At 35.5% G+C, this 18,480-nt stretch overlaps 1 long non-coding RNA gene across 1 annotated transcript in view; it reads right to left on the reverse strand.

Moving 5' to 3' along the window:
- Positions 1–2,484: 2,484 nt before the first annotated feature.
- Positions 2,485–18,480, reverse strand: part of LOC120534074 — a 34,803-nt gene continuing 18,807 nt past the window's right edge. The window contains exon 2 of the long non-coding RNA XR_005634678.1: positions 2,485–3,153. This is a non-coding gene — a long non-coding RNA (uncharacterized LOC120534074). The remainder of the gene's footprint in view (positions 3,154–18,480) is intronic.

The raw sequence follows: 18,480 nt of genomic DNA on the forward strand, positions 1-18,480 counted from the left end.
TTTATGATTTTTTTTTGTGTGTCACTTAACACATAATCTGAAAATAATTGCACTTACAGATGTGAGTCTCTCTCTCTCTCTCTCTGTGATCATTATTAAAACAAATTGGACACACTTGATATTTTTCTAACACTTTTTTTTTTATAAAGAACGGTCTATTTTTATAATATCTTGTCTGTGTCTCGCTCACTCACTCTGGTTTATACTCAGTATGACTACTTGATTCCCCAAGTCAAACCATTGGCAGGTATGTGGAGAACACAGGGTATCACAGGCCTTATAAAAAACAGACCAGGGATGGCACATTGGGAAAAGCACCACAATTAAACATCAGACTGATGGTTAAAAAAGAAAAAAGAGAAAAAAAAAGAGATCTTCTCACAAGATAAGAGTACTGGTAAAACAGGAGAAGGTGAAAACATGTTGGTAAATAATAAAAGTCCAAAATCTTTTGAGAGTTTATTTTTTAACTGCTTGTCATAACAAATAGTGCAATAGCTTCAATCATAGAATTCACATATTCACCCATATAAAAAAATGCTAGCATTTTAAAGACAGATCAATTTTAGTGTCAAGACTAGATCTTTATTATTTTTACTAGCTCTTGACTATTACTTTGAGCTTTTTGGCTATTGTTTGGCAGTAGTAGTATGATGTTGTGTTGTACTGTGTTAGCCAAAATGTACTGTGTGAAGCAAAATTACACCTTTTATTGGCTAACTGAACAGATTACAATATGTTCAATAAAGCTATTGTTTGGCAGAAAGATGACACAGTAAGAACACATGTAAACAATGTTTAATATTTTAATGTTATCCCTTTATTATTACTATAAATACACTATGTGATAATATATTTACTCGTGTATAATAACTTTATTCATTTACATAAAGAATGACAAATACCCAAATAATAGCTGCATATCTTGCAGCAGTAATTATCTGTTCATCCATCCATGCAACAGTTTTCCAGACTTGCTAATTCCAAAGAAAAAGGTCACATGGAACTGGATCTTAACCTACTGAGTGCACACACTCACAAACCCACACTCTGTCATTTAGAGTCAATTTGGAAATAAAGATGAAAGTAACCTTTACATATTTAGAATACAGAAAGAAACTGAAGTATCCAGAAAAAAAATGCCACAGGGTACCAAAAATAACAAAATTGCTTTTTTTAACCTGCAGGTTGAATATACAGTAAATACATTTTTTCTTGACTTTGTTTTTGTTTAAAGTATATCCATTAAGTCAGGAGTAAAAGTATTAACATGCATATAAAGGCACTGACACCATTTCCAATTTTTGCTTTTCTGTGCCTGGCACCAAATAAATGTGCTGCTCCTTATTTTATTGGAAAAATAAACAAAAAGACAAAAGGTTTAGTTGTTGGCATTGCCAATGTCCATCCAGCCATTGCTTTTTAGATCCTGCTTATTCTGTTATAAAGTCAAGAAAGAAGCAGCTTTTGTCAACTGTGTAAAAGGGAAGGCATTATTTGAGGGGAGAATATCAGCTCATTGCAGCGTACATTTGCAAAAGCCCACACTTACGCTTAAAATGTACATTTAGATGTAGGAGGAAACAGGAGTACCCAGAGAAAACCCAGACAGTCATAGTGAGAAAAAGAAAACTCCACATTTGCAATGACCAGGGCAGGAGTATGACCCAAGTTCTTGGAGCTAATTACTACGCCACCCTCTCAGCTAACAGTCTTACATATTTTATTTGACATACATTGCTTGCAGATTTAAGATAATTCATGAACAGGGTTTCCCAAAGTACATGTCATAAGTTGATATGTACCAATAATTAATATGAAAAAACAACATCAAAAGCCATATTTAAATATTAGGTGTATGTGACTAAAACAAAAAAAAAACATTAAAAAATTAAAAAGTTTCAGATTATTATTTAATAACCTATGATGGTGTCTTGACCTTTCCAATAAATGCACAGCAATAACCAGAACAGTAGAGCACCTACACATAAGCTGTGCTTCCAGGTAATGAAACAAACTTACAGTAGCTACAAATAGCTTACAAATAACTAAAACCAAGCTCAAATGAAACAGTACCTCTTCAAATACATGCAATTAAAATACAAAACAAAAATCACCATGGCTTAATGATACTTTAGGTGCTCCACAATAAGCCTAAAAATAAAAAAGCTAAATTATCCATAATAATGGTCAGAGAGTATAAAACAATATAAGAAATCTAAATGGTGCATGATCCACTCTAAATAAACAACAAAATGTACTTGTCACTTCAGAAGGTGCGATTTACACTGAAAGGACCGTCTATTCCACTTCCCAGGGCACTCCTGCTCAACTTGCAACAAATTGTTCAATCTCATGGTTGCAAGAATGTTACAAACCAATTTATTTTAGTTTGACCAATTCATTTAAAGAAAAAAATTGTGAATGTAGAAATGTTATGCTCAATATTATAATGTTCTGAAAAAAAAATACAAAACAAGAGTATCTTAAACAAGATAAATTCTTTATTCACAATTAAAACAAAATACATTCTTTATTTGCAATTATTTTGAACTATCTGGAGCTTCAAATGTGCCTGCAATAACTGCTCGGGAATACAACACCAATGAATTCAGACATTCAAAATTAATTTTCTCAAATTATCAGTGTTAAAAAATGCTATAAAAAGTGTGATTAGCAGTTATTAAAATACAAATGCACTGGATGTTAGATGATCTGATCAGTAAAAAAAATAAAACCTGTACTGAAAACACAGCTTCAGTTGTCTATACTTTGTGATTTTAAAGATTAAATACGCACTATATATAGAGAATAAAAACTATATGATTTATGGAATTTTACTTTGAGCCCCTTCTGAAGTGGTTGAAATGAATTGTTTAAAACGTGATTAGGATGACCTGCCTGGAGGCATGGCCAGTGCTCAACATGTGGCTCCTACAGGTAGTTTCATAGTAGGACGTTTTTGACATGCTCCAGTATTCTGTCAATAAGCCAAGAATCATGGTGTCACAGTACACTCCCTGGCACAGGACCTCTTTGCACAATATTTTTGAAGGACAGTCTCTGATGCTGGTAACGATTTCAGGCACATCTAATTAAGATTAGAATTGTGAAGAGGAGGATTGCTGTTATCCGTCAGGAAGGAAGGGTGGCCTGGAAATAGACACACATGAGACAAAGACGACAAGAAAAACACAGATTGAAGGAAAAATTACTAAGAGATGGATAACACCAGGAGCACAAGGAGAAAGCAGACTAGCTATTCATGTACTGTAGTTAGACATAAATCTCATGGCAGTGTAGGAAGGACTAAAAAGAACACATAAGTACTACTGTTTTACTTGTGTGTCTCTCCCTTATTGTGAAAAAAGTGTTCAGCATCCACTTCAATCTATTCACTGAGTCTGTCAGACCAAGGAGCGCCACTGTGACAATTGTAATATAAAGAAAATGAATGATACACACTTTCTCAGAATATTAGTATTAGTTTATAGCTATGGAGATTGACTATAAGTTAGTGACCAGGGTATGAAAAGACAAAGGGGAGGAGGCCAGAATACCAGACGTTGTCAGAGAAATGTCTGGCAAAGCTCCAAATACAAAATAACAATTTCAGTCAGAAACGTGAAAGGTTCTAACACCAGCATCTTCCTGAAAGGAACTTTAACCTTGCTCTGGTACTAATAAGAAAGATCAAGAGATTAGAGATGATGATCTAATACAGTGATCCCTCTTCGATTGCGGGAATTGCATTTCAGAACCCCCTGCCTAAGGTGAAAATCTGCAAAGTAAAAACCATGTTTATATGGTTATTTTTATATATTTTAAGCCCTTATAAACATTTCCTGCACATTTATACAGCATAAACCCTTTATATTCTCTTAGATATTAGGTAAGATTCGTTGACATTATGTATGTAAACACACTGTTTATATAATACGCACAAACATACGCATCGTATATCATTGAAGACTTTTATTTAATACGTAATACAGTTTTAAACACATTGTAATTGACTGGCCCCGGAAGCAGTAGCAGGAGCAGATCGTTTTGGATACATAACGAAGGGCTTGGCTATGCACAAAGATAAACACAAAACAGCACAAAAGTTAACTCTTTACACAGTGAAACACGTTGATGCTGAATGTGCAAGATGAGATGCTGGCTAACGCGAAGTGGAATTGAATGCTGCTCTCCATCACTGAGCCAATCAGCACCCAGGAACTTAACCGCATGCTCTAATTGGGTAGCTTCTCAGCCATCCGCCAATAGCGTCCTTTGTATGAAATCAACTGGGCAAACCAACTGAAGAAGCATGTACCAGAAATAAAAAGACCCATTGTCCACAGAAATCCGCGAACCAGAGAAAAATCCACAATATATATTTAGATATGTTTACATATAAAATCCTCGATAGAGTGAAGCCACAAAGGTTGAAGCACAATACAGCGAAGGTTTACTGTACATGTCGCAATCTTATAAACAAAGTAAACAAAGACACAATAATATGTCATGTGACCTCATGTGCTGGCCACATGTACACTGTTCATAGACAATATAGCTACAGTCATATATATACCACAACAAAATGATGATGACTATCCAACAAACAGAACACAAAATGGTGGTGGAATACATATAACAGAATGTGATTCAAAAATATACGAGTGTACAATAAGTACAAAACATGTTTCCATCACTGCATCAATCTTGGCCAGCATCAGCATTCTTTGAAAAGAGATGACAACCTAATCATCTTAAATCATGAAATGCATTAAATAATATAAGCTTGTGAGTTTTACATATTTAGCACAAGGGTAAAGCTGTTAGGGATATTCCCTGAAGTTTTATGATGAATCCATATAAATCATGTACTCTGTGTTGGTATATAGGCAGTTAAGGCTTATGACACATGTGCAGAATAGAGTCTAACCAACAGGGCATCATTGGCATTCTACTAGAAGGTGCAAATTATAAAGTGCAGGTAGACAGCAGCCATCATAAGTAATGTCATAATTAAAACATACACTTCATGTGCCTTTCAATAACATACAGTAATGGGATTGTCCTATTTAGATTATATAGGTGAAGGTAGTAAACTAAGAACAAACAAACCACTTATTTTATTCTCTCAGTGAATCAGACATGTTAGATGAAATGCCAGTCCGATAGAAAGCAGCAGTGCTTGCCCCTGAAGTTGCTTCCAAATACATTAGTATTCAGCTCACTTATAATCAAAAAGAGGGGAAATAATGGATAGGATACACAGCAGGATTAAAAATGTAAAATAAATGTCAATCTTAAGCAAAAACATTTCCTCTAGTCAGTCTTTACCTCATCATCATCACAAGGTGCTTTGGAAAGTAATTGTCAGCATTATGAAAAATCAACATAAATAACAAATGTCTTTCTTCAAAGGAAAAGAGAACTAATCAGGTTTCATACACTTTGCCTATACTCATGTGTATGAATTACATTGTTTTTATAATCTGTTCAGTAAATCACCTACTAACATGACTCACAATAATCATGGCACATAAGTTAAAAATTAATGAGCAAATGAACTGCAATAGTATAGGCCACATATTGAATCATTCTTAAATTAACAGCACACTGAAGAGCTGGTTAGTCAAATGTTTAAAGAATGCCATAATTTTCAATTTATTGTACATTTAGCTTAACTCATTTTTTTTTAAATCTGCTAAAATTTCTTAAAATTGATGTAAATCTATATAGAGGAACCAGAATGTTAGATATTTAAATAATGTTTCCTCATAAAAGAGATAAATTGGTTTTCTACAAAAAATAAATAAATATGGTGTAGTCATGAGGTAAATGATATTACTTGATTTACTATTAGTGCAATTCTACTGCTATTTCATTTTTCAGAATTTATTTTATTTAAGATGTAGCCTATGAGAAAAACAGTTGTATCATTATTGGTGTTGTGCGGAATGTTTTATTAACTTTTATAAATAATGTTGAAGTTTCTAAACTTTTTTCAATGGGAAAGATATATTTTGTTTTAAAGACAGCTTTTATCACAGGAAGCTAGTTTTATCTCACACACCAGGCTTCATGGCCAAAACCACAGATTTCAAGATATTCTGAAAGGATAAAAGAAAACAAGAGAAGTATTACCAGAAATACTTGAGAAAAAGGTTATACGTTATTTTTGGAAACTGACTTTGCCCTGATCAAGCCAACTGAGAGGATCTGAGGGAAATCCTTCAAAGTATGAAAATATGAAACAAGGCACATTCAATTTATATTATTAAAGCAAGTTGACATTAGACTTTTCAAAAATATTAAATAAGTAAATAATATTGATACATTTAAACATTTGTCTACCACTGTTTTATAATATTACAAACTGCCTTCAAACAATACCTGTTTTAGTGTTTATTGTACTGCATCATTGAAAGTCATTCTTTACAATCGACTTACTAATATCAATTACCATTTCTTAAGCAATGTGTTCTAGTGAAAAATCTCACTAGAATATTTGCAGAATTTTTTTGCAGCCTTTGTCAAATTTTGTAAAGCATCTGATTCAGTTGTGCGAACTGCAATGTGGGACATCCTGAGACTTGGCTGAAATCCCCCGAAGTTGCTGGATATCATGTCCAGCCTGTACAGTCTGTACTTGGAATGCTGTGCAGAGAGGAGGTAGAACCTCTGAGTTTTCCCAAGTTGATTATGGGATTTATCAGGGGAATGTTCCTGCTCCTACTCTATTCAATGATTACATGGACTGGGTGTTGGGCAGGGTCATGGAGTCCAGCAGCTGTGGGACATCTCTTGGTGAAGAAATATTCACTGATCTGGACTTTCCACAGATGCTGTGATCTTTGCAGAGTCAATGAAGGCTCTGATCGGGGCTCTCAAGAGACTAAGTGAGGAATTTAAGCATCTGGGCTTGTGAGTGTCCTGAATAAAAACCAACAGCCAGGCCTTTAATGACCTCCTGGGCACAGCCATCAGCAGTGTTTTTGTCTGCGGAGAGAATGTCTACTGTGTTGAGAGGTTTACTTTCCTTGGCAGCGACATTCATGTCTCTGGTGACTCTTCCTATGACGTCAGTAGAACCTGAGGACCTGAGCCACTGAACAAAGCCAAAGGGATGCCCACGTAACACCTGGCTGCGGCCATTTCTGGAGGGTGGGGCTGGACCGCGTGTCTGCCAAGAATCCCAAGTTGTTTTGTCATGTGGTGAGTGCAGCAATGTACTGTACCAGTGCCTGCTCCCAAACTTAACCTGACCTGTGTTCTAGTAAGTGAACGATATTATATCCTGTCTGTTATTCTATAATATTACAAGAACTGAATGGATCGATCATAACTGAGCTTACATTCAGCACTTCCAAAGTGTCTTTCTGACATTAATGTTGAAACATTAAAATAAAAAAAATCAGGAAAATACACATGGAAATGAAAATATTTTTATTAAAATTCTAACACAAAACCCACACAACTTAGACTTCCCTCTCATTGGTATCACACCAATTCTGCTAGCCCTACTGGTGCAAAAACAATCAATCATAATACAGAACTTGAATGAATGACACAGTAGATGCAAATTACTAAAACAGAGCAATAACTGTTAAATAAACAATCAAACAAACAAATACAAATTTCTAGTGATAGATAGATAGATAGATAGATAGATAGATAGATAGATAGATAGATAGATAGATAGATAGATAGATAGAGTTTTGAAATCTTGTTTTCTTTTAGTTCTTTATTAAATTACGGAAGAAATATGCTGTTTTTAGAACAGTAACAATGAAATTTTCGTTAAAAATTAAACTGTGTGACTTTTGGCAAAGGCTTTAATAATATGCGCTTTAAAGAAGATTAGTTTGATGTTACTGATAAAAGCTAGCCTGACAGCTCAAGGGACGCACACTTTCCATCAGTTTCAAGATGTTTCTGAAAATATTATATAATATTTTGGCTAAAATAAACATGTCTGGCAGCATCATGCAGTCAAAGTCAAGGAAACAGGCAGTGGAGTATTTCACAGTGAAATTGCTGAAAATTATTAGCACACATTAGTGTCAAGGTCCAAGAAAACTTTCTTTTTCCCATCATCAACTGGCTCCCAAAGCTGTTGGCTAGAACACAATGTTTATATTATGTTCATGAAAAAAAAATTGCTTTAGGTAGCTAATTTACTAAAATTTCATAGCAGGTTTTTATTCATACACCCATTATCAAGCCCACTGCATTCTGGAGCTCACCCAACATCAGGTGCAAAGCAGAAATCAATCCTGGATGGGACACCAACTCATTACATGTCAATGCCCACATTAACATGAATTGGATTTAGAGTTGACAGACCTAACATACATCTTTAGGATGTAGGAGTAAAACACATCTACACTGCCCACACTCTTAAAAATAACAATTCTTTAATGGCACTTATGGTTCTTTACTGGGTTGTGCGATTATTTGTTAAACCACTGCTTGAGAAAGCATATTTTCATTCAGGGAAGGACTCTTTGTATGTGACGTCAGTGCTTTCTGCTTTGAAAAAAAGTTCTAATATGTAAAAAAACTGAAATATTTAATGTATTGTAGTCTACCTAGCAGAATACTAAAAGATTAACAAAACCTAAACATAGCCTGGGCTATTGTATGCAGCAAGTGTCTTTTAAAAATCATGAGCCATTGATATTTCATAATTCTGTTAACACCTCTTCATTGTTATTTACTGTATGGACCCTGTTATGGATCTAAATAAATAGAGGTTCTATCTGGAATCTTCATAGGTCTTTTTAAAACCAAAAATGTTTCCAATATGGCATCACTCTAGAGAAACTTTATTAATCCCATGGGGAAATTCAAATGTAGCAGCAGAACATAAAAAATAAGAACACCTACTCATAGGACAGAAAATACATCCAATCAACCAATAAATCCATAAATACATAAATAAACTTAACAAGTACAATTTGAATCCAGCACTTTCAAGGTGAGAGAGGCAGCAGTGCTAACCTCCATGCTCACACAAAGACGTGCAACATGTTTTTCTGGCAAACATTCTAGGTTGCACCTCACGCAGGAGATTTTAGTCTCTATGTCCATTTAGATTTTTTTCTTTCTATTTCTCAATTATCTTTTCATGTATGCACTATTAGAGTCTCTGGAAACAGATTTTCTTATTTCTTAAAAAAAAAAAACAGTGCTCGTTCTGTAACTGATGAGATTTGCCATTTCATAACTTGCCATTATATTACAGTATTTGATATATATTAATTACATAAACCAGATATAGATTTGAGAGAGTTGGCCTTGTATTATTACACCTAATTTTATACTAAGCATTTACTTTCAAATTAGAAATAAGGTACAGTGTCCATAATAACTGATCCTTTGAGTTCAGTGTCCTCTGTAATCTGAATAAATGTATAAGGGATGTTCAAAAAGTTACCGAAATTTTATATTTTTCGTTGGAAATGGTGGGAGGAGTAGTAACTGGGCATTAAAAAGTTGGTATGACACTGTGGGAAAATTTAATCGCAAACCAAGATGACTACGTAGAAAAGTGAGTTAAAAAAAATGCAGAAACTTTTTGAACGTCATTCGTATATTTTGATCATTATAAAAAAATAAAATCAATAAACTTTCCAATTTAATGAGTATATCAATAAGCTGACATTAAAAACCTTTGATCAACAAATTCTTACCTTTTTCTTCCTTTTTTTTGTTACCTAGTTTAGAATTTCTTAACTTACTTTGTTTCAGGGAGCCATTTAGAAAATATTCTGAACTTATTTATTACTTATCTTAGCTCAAAATACTATTGAAAACAGTTTGTAAAATGTTCTACATTTTAATACTGAATTTCCCAATGAGATCAGATTTAATTCCTTTTGAGATACTGTATTCTTCTAATTAATCTCTAAGTACCACATTACTGATCTGCCTCTAAAATTGTTTCTTTCTTTTGTGAGAGAATGTTGCAGTATTCTTATCTGCAGACTACAGAATGCAGAATTATGACATGACATTCTCAAAAAATTATAATGTGACTTGATACGTAGGGTACTGAAACCTATCCTGGCAGCACTGGATGTAAAGTAGGAACCAAAACCTAATAGGATGCCAAAAGAACTTAATACCAATAAATGGTCAATTAATGCAATATCTCTCTACATAAAATGTCCATAGAAAAATGAGCTGAAAAAGAACTTTCTAAAAATCATTTTACATATTTGCCATAGAAGCCAAAAATCATTTCTTTGAGAAAAGAAATATTTAATAAATATTTCTGTCACTGTAGTATCCCTAGCACTTTCTTGTATTATAAAGCAATAGTAAAATTTGATACACAGATTACTTTCTTTTGAAAGGATTATTAAACTAATTTAAAAAATGCATCTAAAAGTATCAGTTGTTTGCAGCTTTTAATTTTAGAGGCCTAATATTTTCTAACCATTTAAACATATCAAGTAAATAAACAAATACAAGATAGACACCATTGTCTAAAATAAATATGAATATTAAAAATCATAATTTACCTGAAGTAGCATGCAATCAAATACATTGTAAAAATGCTCAGCCACTGTGCAACTGATCTGACTTATGTGTAGGCGTACATCAAAAATCACACACAGGAAAGAAAACACGATAAATGGAGTGTCTTATTTTCCAAGTAAGACGAAATCTGAATGATATTTTTAGACATTTTCTTTCCATATCTCAGAAGACTTTTTTCTATATGCTTTTTCATGCTGTTTGCCAATGTAAGAACACATATATTCAAAGCCAATTCTGTATTGTTTTTTTAAATAAAGCTTTCTTTGTTTATTTTTGGCTTTGTGTTTTTTCTTCATTATAAATTCAATAACAGAGCTTTGCTGTAATGTTTGATAAGTTAAACACAAAATATGTGAAGTTGAAAGCCAAAGTAACAATTTGCCCTTCTGTAGTAAAGGAATGCTCCTTTATTTTTACAATTAACATTCTTACCATCTTCATTTGAATTGTACTTACATTTCACATATAAACTGTATTACACTATATTTTGACTGCATAAATCATAGCATATACTTTTAGGCATGTGCCTTTCATTTTTGATGTATGTTCAAAACAGCAAGATGTGTCTTGTATTAATGGGAGGAAGTTAAGATAAGATTTCAAGTGGGGATGAACCACCAGAGTGGCAGCAAAGTAAGGCCAGTGATGGCACTTGTTGGACTGAAATCAGGTCTCTTTGCAAGTGGGTTGTTTAGGTATGGAGTTAAAAGGTAGTGGTTAATTCCTTCCAAAGCTAAAAACTGGCTTGAAACTGAAAGTAATGAATTTGTAGAGTTCGGCTTACTTCTAAGTTACTTCACATAGTCAGTTATTAACACAAAATAACTTGGTCCACCACTATAATTTACACAAAACATCCAGAATTACATAAATCACTGCTCACTTACCTTTACTGACACACAAAGTGGTGAGGAAAAGTATTAAAATTTGTCATTATTTCATTTCCATCTGTAAAACCAATACCAATCGAGTGAAGGGAAAGATCTAATAACAAAAAGCCATTTTACGAAGATGGCATCCATCCATCCATTATTCAACCCAACCTAACTACAGGGTCACGGGGGTCTGCTGGAGCCAATCTCAGCCAACACAGGGCGCAAGGCAGGAAACAAACCCCGGGCAGGGCGCCAGCCCACCGCATGGCGCACACACACACACAGCAAGCACACACTAGAGACAATTTAGAATCGCCAATGCACCTAACCTGCATGTCTTTGAACTGTGGGAGGACACCGGAGTACCCAGAGGAAACCCACGCATACACAGGGAGAACATGCAAACTCCACACAGGGAGGATCTGGGAAGCCAACCCGGGTCTCCTAACTACAACCACCATGCCGCCCGAAGATGGGATTCTTCTTCTAAATGAGAATGGTCCAGGTAAGTATGATACTTAGATTTTATGTCCTATGTGACACTGATGCCTCCCTTCCAGATGTGCTGAATAAATTCTATGCACGGTTTGAAGCACAGAACAGCGTGGTGATGAGGAAGACCACCTCTCCTCCTAGCGACCAAGCATTAAATCTAAATGTGGCCGATGTGATAAATACTCTACGAAGAGTCAACCCACAGGATGCAGGACCAGACAATATTCCTGGCAGAGTACTAAGGGAATGTGCAGACCAGCTGGCAGACGTTTTTAGTGACATCTTCAACATCTCCCACAGCACCACCACTGTCCCAACCTGCTTCAAAACCACCACCACAGTTCCCATGCCAACAAAGTCACGTGTCCAACCTTAATGACTACCGTCCTGTTGCACTCACTCCCATTATCATGAAGTGCTTCGAGAAGATTGTCATGAGGCACATCAAAACCCTGCTGCTCCCCTCACTGGACCCCTTGCAGTTTGCTTATCGCCAGAACCGTTCAACAGATGATGCAATAGCCACCACTCTTCATCTGGCTCTCGCTCATCTGGACAATAAGGACACATACGTTAGAATGCTGTTTATCAACTTCAGCTCAGCATTCAACACAATTATTCCTCAACAGCTGACAGAAAAGCTGAGCCTGCTGGGATTGAACACCTCCATCTGTAACTGGATTCTGGACTTCCTGACTGGGAGACCTCAGTCAGTCAGGATTGAAAAAAACATCTCCAGAACCACCACACTGAGCACTGGAGCCCCTCAAGACTGTGTGCTCAGTCAATTATTATTCACACTGCTGACTCATGACTGTGCAGCAACATATACCTCTAATCACATTATAAAATTCGCCGATTACACGACTGTGGTGGGTCTCATCAGCAGCAACAATGAGTCAGCATACAGAGAGGAGGTGCAGTGGTTAATGGACTGGTGTAAAGCCAATTAACCTTTCTCTGAATGTAGAGAAAACAAAGGCGATGATTGTTGACTTTATGAAGACTAAGAGTGACCATCTGCCACTGAACACTGACAGCTCAACTGTGGAGGTCGTCAAAAGCACCAAATTCCTGGGTGTCCACCTGGCAGAGATCCTCACCTGGTCCTACAACACCAGCTCTTTAGCTAAGAAAGCACAGCAGCAATTCTACTTCCTGCACAGGCTGAGAAAAGCCCATCTTCCACCAGCTATTCTAACAACAATCTAAAGAGGAACCATAGAGAGCATCCTGCTTGTTATATATTATGTGTCTTTATGTTATGTGTTGTGGATTCTTCGCTGTCCTGTGTTCTATGTAGCACCATGGTCCTGGAGGAACATTGTTTCGTTTCATTGTATGCTGTACTACTGTATATGGATGAAATGACAATAAGTACTCTTGAATCTCTTTTACAAGGCATGTGTCTAACGTGAACAAAATTTTTAATACACTTTAAAAATAGAACACCGTATACGTAAATGTGCAGAACACTAAATTTAAATTGAATACTCTGTTCCATATAACACAGAATTTTGAATATCGAAGTCATTTTTCTTCCATCTTTTGCACATGCGATTTGTCACAAGGAATCAGAACCCTGACCTCAGCAAAGGCAGAGAACAATGCTTAATGACCCAACACACATGGTACACCAATATCCTTACATAATCAAAATAAAGTATCAAATTGAAGTTCCCCTGTATTTAGATTGAGCTTTTTGCTGAATAGATGTACAGAGACAGATGGTTAGGAAAAAAGGACTGGCTTGTATGGGAGAGAGATGAGTATGGGATACAGATGAGTTTCCCTTTCTACATAGTAAGACCTACTGCTTTTAAAAACAGCAACTGCTCCATATGTTGAGGTTTCAAGAATGACCCTTTTTATTCTATTACTTTCAGATGACTCTCTTTACTTATGTAGTAGTATTTTATTTTTGTATCTTGGTGGATTCTGTATGCAGCAGGTGCTTCTTTTAAGTCTTGTTTTGCTCTTCTTGAACACTGTAAAAATTGAGTCCCACTACAACGTTGCAGAGTTGGGTGCAGTGGCATAGGCACTGCTCATGGCTCTATGCCAGAGGTCTCCAGCCTTTTTTCTCCTGAAAGCTACTTTTACAAAATAAAAATGGCAGAGAGCTACTCATGTTTTCTAACGTTTAGTCTCATAGCTTATTTCAACCCAAACAAACTGAATATGCTTGTTTTGCCTGAACATTTACAAAATGTTGGTGTCCACAACTCACATTTTGCATTGAAACATCACATGCATATTGTCACAAAACGAGACAAAGACAGATAAAGGTTTGGGGCAGCCACCTATATAATTTGGTATCCTGGCTGCAAAAGTCATTTTTGTAAAGCAACTAGCACTGAAGTGCATACAATGGAGTCCAAAACCAGACTGCGGGAGAAGGGAAAAGGGTAGGCTTTTAAAGGGGAAGACAGGAAGTGAGGTCATAAGGATCGGGCACGTGTTCGTTATTCATTGGATCAGGCCCGGATGTGACATCAGGGGGGCCGGAGCTGGTAAGGTCTGTTTCCATTGGTTCAGTCCCAGAAGTGATGTCAAGAGAGCCAGGTGGAGCCTCCCGGGTTTGGTCTACAGGGAAGTGAGAAAGAGAGTTAGTGCACTCTGCCACATCCCGGCATGCCTCAGAACTGCCTTCACTTGAGCCCTTTAGCTGCCTCCCATGCGCGCGTGTGTGACAATATATAGTTCACTTGCAAGTTAATTTTGAATGTCTTTATGCATTTCCTAGTGTATCTCACACTATTGAATTAAAACATGAATGCTGTCAAAACAAAACAATGCAATTACAAATACACAGATCTTACTTATTCATTTGTCATTTTGTTACATGTAACTTTTTCACTTCACAAGAGTATTCACATGTCCAGTTGCATGTGTGATGTGTTTTTATTTAGTCAAATGACTGGCACTGCATGGAGTCAACAACAGAGGCAGGTGTATGGTGGAGTGTAGCCACTTAGGTTCACTCTTATGGAGCCATTTAAATGTTCATCTGTAAGTCTTGTTCTAAACTCTGGCAGACTCACAGAGGTATGTAGACCCAAACAAAGCAGACATTTTCAGAGCTGCTTGGTGAAGATTCTTAAAGTTATCTGGCTCTACTAAGCTCCAGGAATTCTGAGAATGCTGTTGAGACTTTAACTGCACATTATTTTGAAAGTTTACTAATATATAATATATAAAATCCAATGTCTGTCTGTATGTTTGTGCGCTTTTCACAGGAGAACTACTTATTGGATTTAGATTGGGTTTTTTTCTAGAATTTGCTTGAACATTATGGTTGATTTTGCGTCTTGTCTCATTGTGCTGTGTATCATAGTTCGCTAACGGTACCAATTTGTTTGTGCAAATCCAAGATCCATGCAACAGACCGAAGAGAGGGGCCTTCCTCACTCACTCGCCAGCTTTGGGGTATGTTCCTTAACTCTACTTAGCTAGCGAACAAGAGAACAATTGAATTCAACCTTGTCTGATATTTAAAGTAAAGCGCTACTTAGGTCTTGATGAGTTTGAGTCCGGATAGTCTCTTAAGTGTATGCCACATTGAAAAGAGATTGCAATTCAGATTGTGGATCGTGATTTTGGGTTAAAAGGATCGTGATATGATTTTTTTGAAAGATCGCCCAACTCTAATTTGGCTAATCAAGTTTTCAAATTTATGTAGGATTCATTAACCCTTTGGCGAACTGCTTGTAAAGGAGTTGCAAGCTACTGGTGGCTCGCGAGCGACGTGTTGGAGAACCCTTCTCTATGCAAACCTTCTGTATTCCAGACTTGCATATTTAGCACAGTTTCTGTTAGGCATCCATCTTTGGTGCATTTTTACCATATGCTGCATTTTTATGCACTGTTCAGTGTGTATAGCTGATACTGTAAATGGACCAACTGTGTATTGAAAAAAATTAATGTTGCACTTGTTCCATGGACAAGACTAATAACAATAAACTGAATAAAATGTCACATTCGAGAAACTAAGAGCTACTGTATATAATATAAGATCTCATACTGTTTATAATACTTGATATTATTTTGATCTTTATGCATTCTATTAATCTGAACACAATCTCTAGAAGCTCACTTTTATGATGTTGAGTTTGACTGATATTTTGTTTTAGTTTTTGGTGTTTCAATGTTTTTACATCTGCTAGGTGCATTACAGGTGTAAAACTAAGCTAATGTTTTAAAAATAATGCTGAACCTGAGAGTGCAATACATAAACAGAACCAAATGCAGGTAATCTTGAATGCAGGCCTACATGACAAAACTGATATATTCTACAGACAGGAAGTTTTCTGCAAAGTATCTAACATTCTTTTAAAATTCAACTTGAATGGAAGGTCTTTTTACTGTAACTTAAGAAATAATGCATTGCTTCATATTGACCTATTAATGCCACTCTATTAAAGCTGCTCAACTATTATGGCTGATGACCAGTCAGAATATCAATAAGCCACTTCACCTTCTCAAGGAGACGTGGCACAGAAGGCAAGGCAATTATAAGTTAGTGGGCCAGTCTTCATACCTTGAACACCAAGTATCAAACTCACTCAAAAGGAAGAACAGAAGAGAAGCAGCAAGAGTTTGTTAGAATATTCATGAATTAACTTGTATTCACACATTAAGATCCAAGCAAAAATCAAAAACTTTTAGCTTAGTGTGAAACATTAAGGGCAACTATTGTGCATCTAACCTTCGAAATAGCCTTTACCTATCAGAACTATTAGTGTTGTGCGAGACATTAAATTGAAACTTGTTTTATATATTGCTTAGTTCTGAATATTGCTAAATTAATCTGCAAAAACACAGACATGACAGTTTCATCAATGTAGTTATTTAAGCCATACAAATCAACATATTCCATACACTAAACATGACACTTTCAAAATTCAACTCCCATTATATATTTCTTTAAAATTCATCCAGTGTTGCTTTCTACCTTGCTTGTCATCGTTTACTAATGACTTTTCCAAGAATCCAAATCTTTCTAACAATTCATTTTATAAAATGTCATATTATTCTCTAACCTGCTTAATCCAGACCAGGGTGACAGGGGGTGCTGGAGCCTATCCCAGCTAGCACAGGGTGCAACGCAAGCCAGGTTTTTGTACGATTTTTTTGTTTCTTTTTTCACTAAACAGTTTCTGATTTGTTTTCATCTTCTTTATATAGCTTACAATTTTGCAATAAAAGTGTAATAAGTTCTGACAGGATTTGTCTTGGTCTAATTTTTTATTACACAAAATCTGTGATTTTGGCAGACATTTTCATAGACTTTTTTGTAGACTTTTATATCCATTGTAACTTGCATATCTTTCGGCTATGGGAGAAAACCAGAGCAAATGGAAGAAACCCAAGCAGACAGGAGGAGAACATGCAAACTTAATGCAAGGAGTATCCGAGACACAAACCATGGTCTTCCTAGTGTGAGGCGACAGTGCTATCACTGTGCCACCATGCCTCCCTATTTTATAACAATGGGGCCTAAGCATTGTAGTTTCAGCAGGGATCCATTTTACAGTCAAGTTTGGTCTAATCAAAAGCTGACACGTTGTTTGTCAGTAAACTTCTCCACAACCACAGCTCAAAAGAACTATGCTCTAGTTTATTGATAATTCAGCATTTATGGACATATTGTTGTTATTCTGAAGGCCAACACTTTGTCATTTTTGACACTGGCTGTCAATGCAACACCTCTGAATTTAATTAGTTTCTCAAGGCCTCTTTTAATTGGATGAAAAAAAAAACAATGTATGTTATTTAAAAACCTGTTGTATGTGTAACGGTAGGTAGCAAAAATCATTGGAATACCAGTTTATAAATATAACTTTATACTGTATTTGCCGCAGTCTTGTTGTCAATGAAGGGAGTTCTCTGACATATCTATGTTGAAGCTATTGCAAGTATTATCTTAATAATATCGAAAATTCAAATCCTTGTGTTGTTTTACTGCTACTGTTCTAATCTGTTATGTTAAAATAAACTAGTATTGGGAATCTTTGCCAGATTGCACATTAACATTTGTTTCACAACACTGTATTCAGTCCCTAACTACATTATAAATATTTTGCTACATACATTTAAAAAGTTGTCCTGTGATGGATTGATACCTAATCCAGGATTATTTCCACCATTAGTTCCTGCCTAACTGTAAGAACAGGTATTAGTTTCATGTGAAAAATAGGATATGAAAAATGGATGGATGATTTCCGTTGCTTCTAAAAAGCTAATTTTCAATTTTAATTTTTTAAACCTGCCTATAAAATATTAAGGACTAGCAAAATACCCGCGCTTCGCAGCGGAGAAGTAGTGTGTTAAAGAAGCAATTAAAAAAAAAGGAAACATTTTGAAAATAACGTAACATGATTGTCAATGTAATTGTTTTGTCACTGTTGTGAGTGATGAGTGTTGCTGTCATATATATATATATATATATATATAAATATATATATATATTTACACACACACAAACATATATATATACATATCTATACATATACACATATATATACACACACACATATATACATACATATATATCTACATATAT

The sequence above is a fragment of the Polypterus senegalus genome, chromosome 8 (genome assembly GCF_016835505.1).
Source record: "Polypterus senegalus isolate Bchr_013 chromosome 8, ASM1683550v1, whole genome shotgun sequence".
Lineage (NCBI taxonomy): Eukaryota > Metazoa > Chordata > Cladistia > Polypteriformes > Polypteridae > Polypterus > Polypterus senegalus.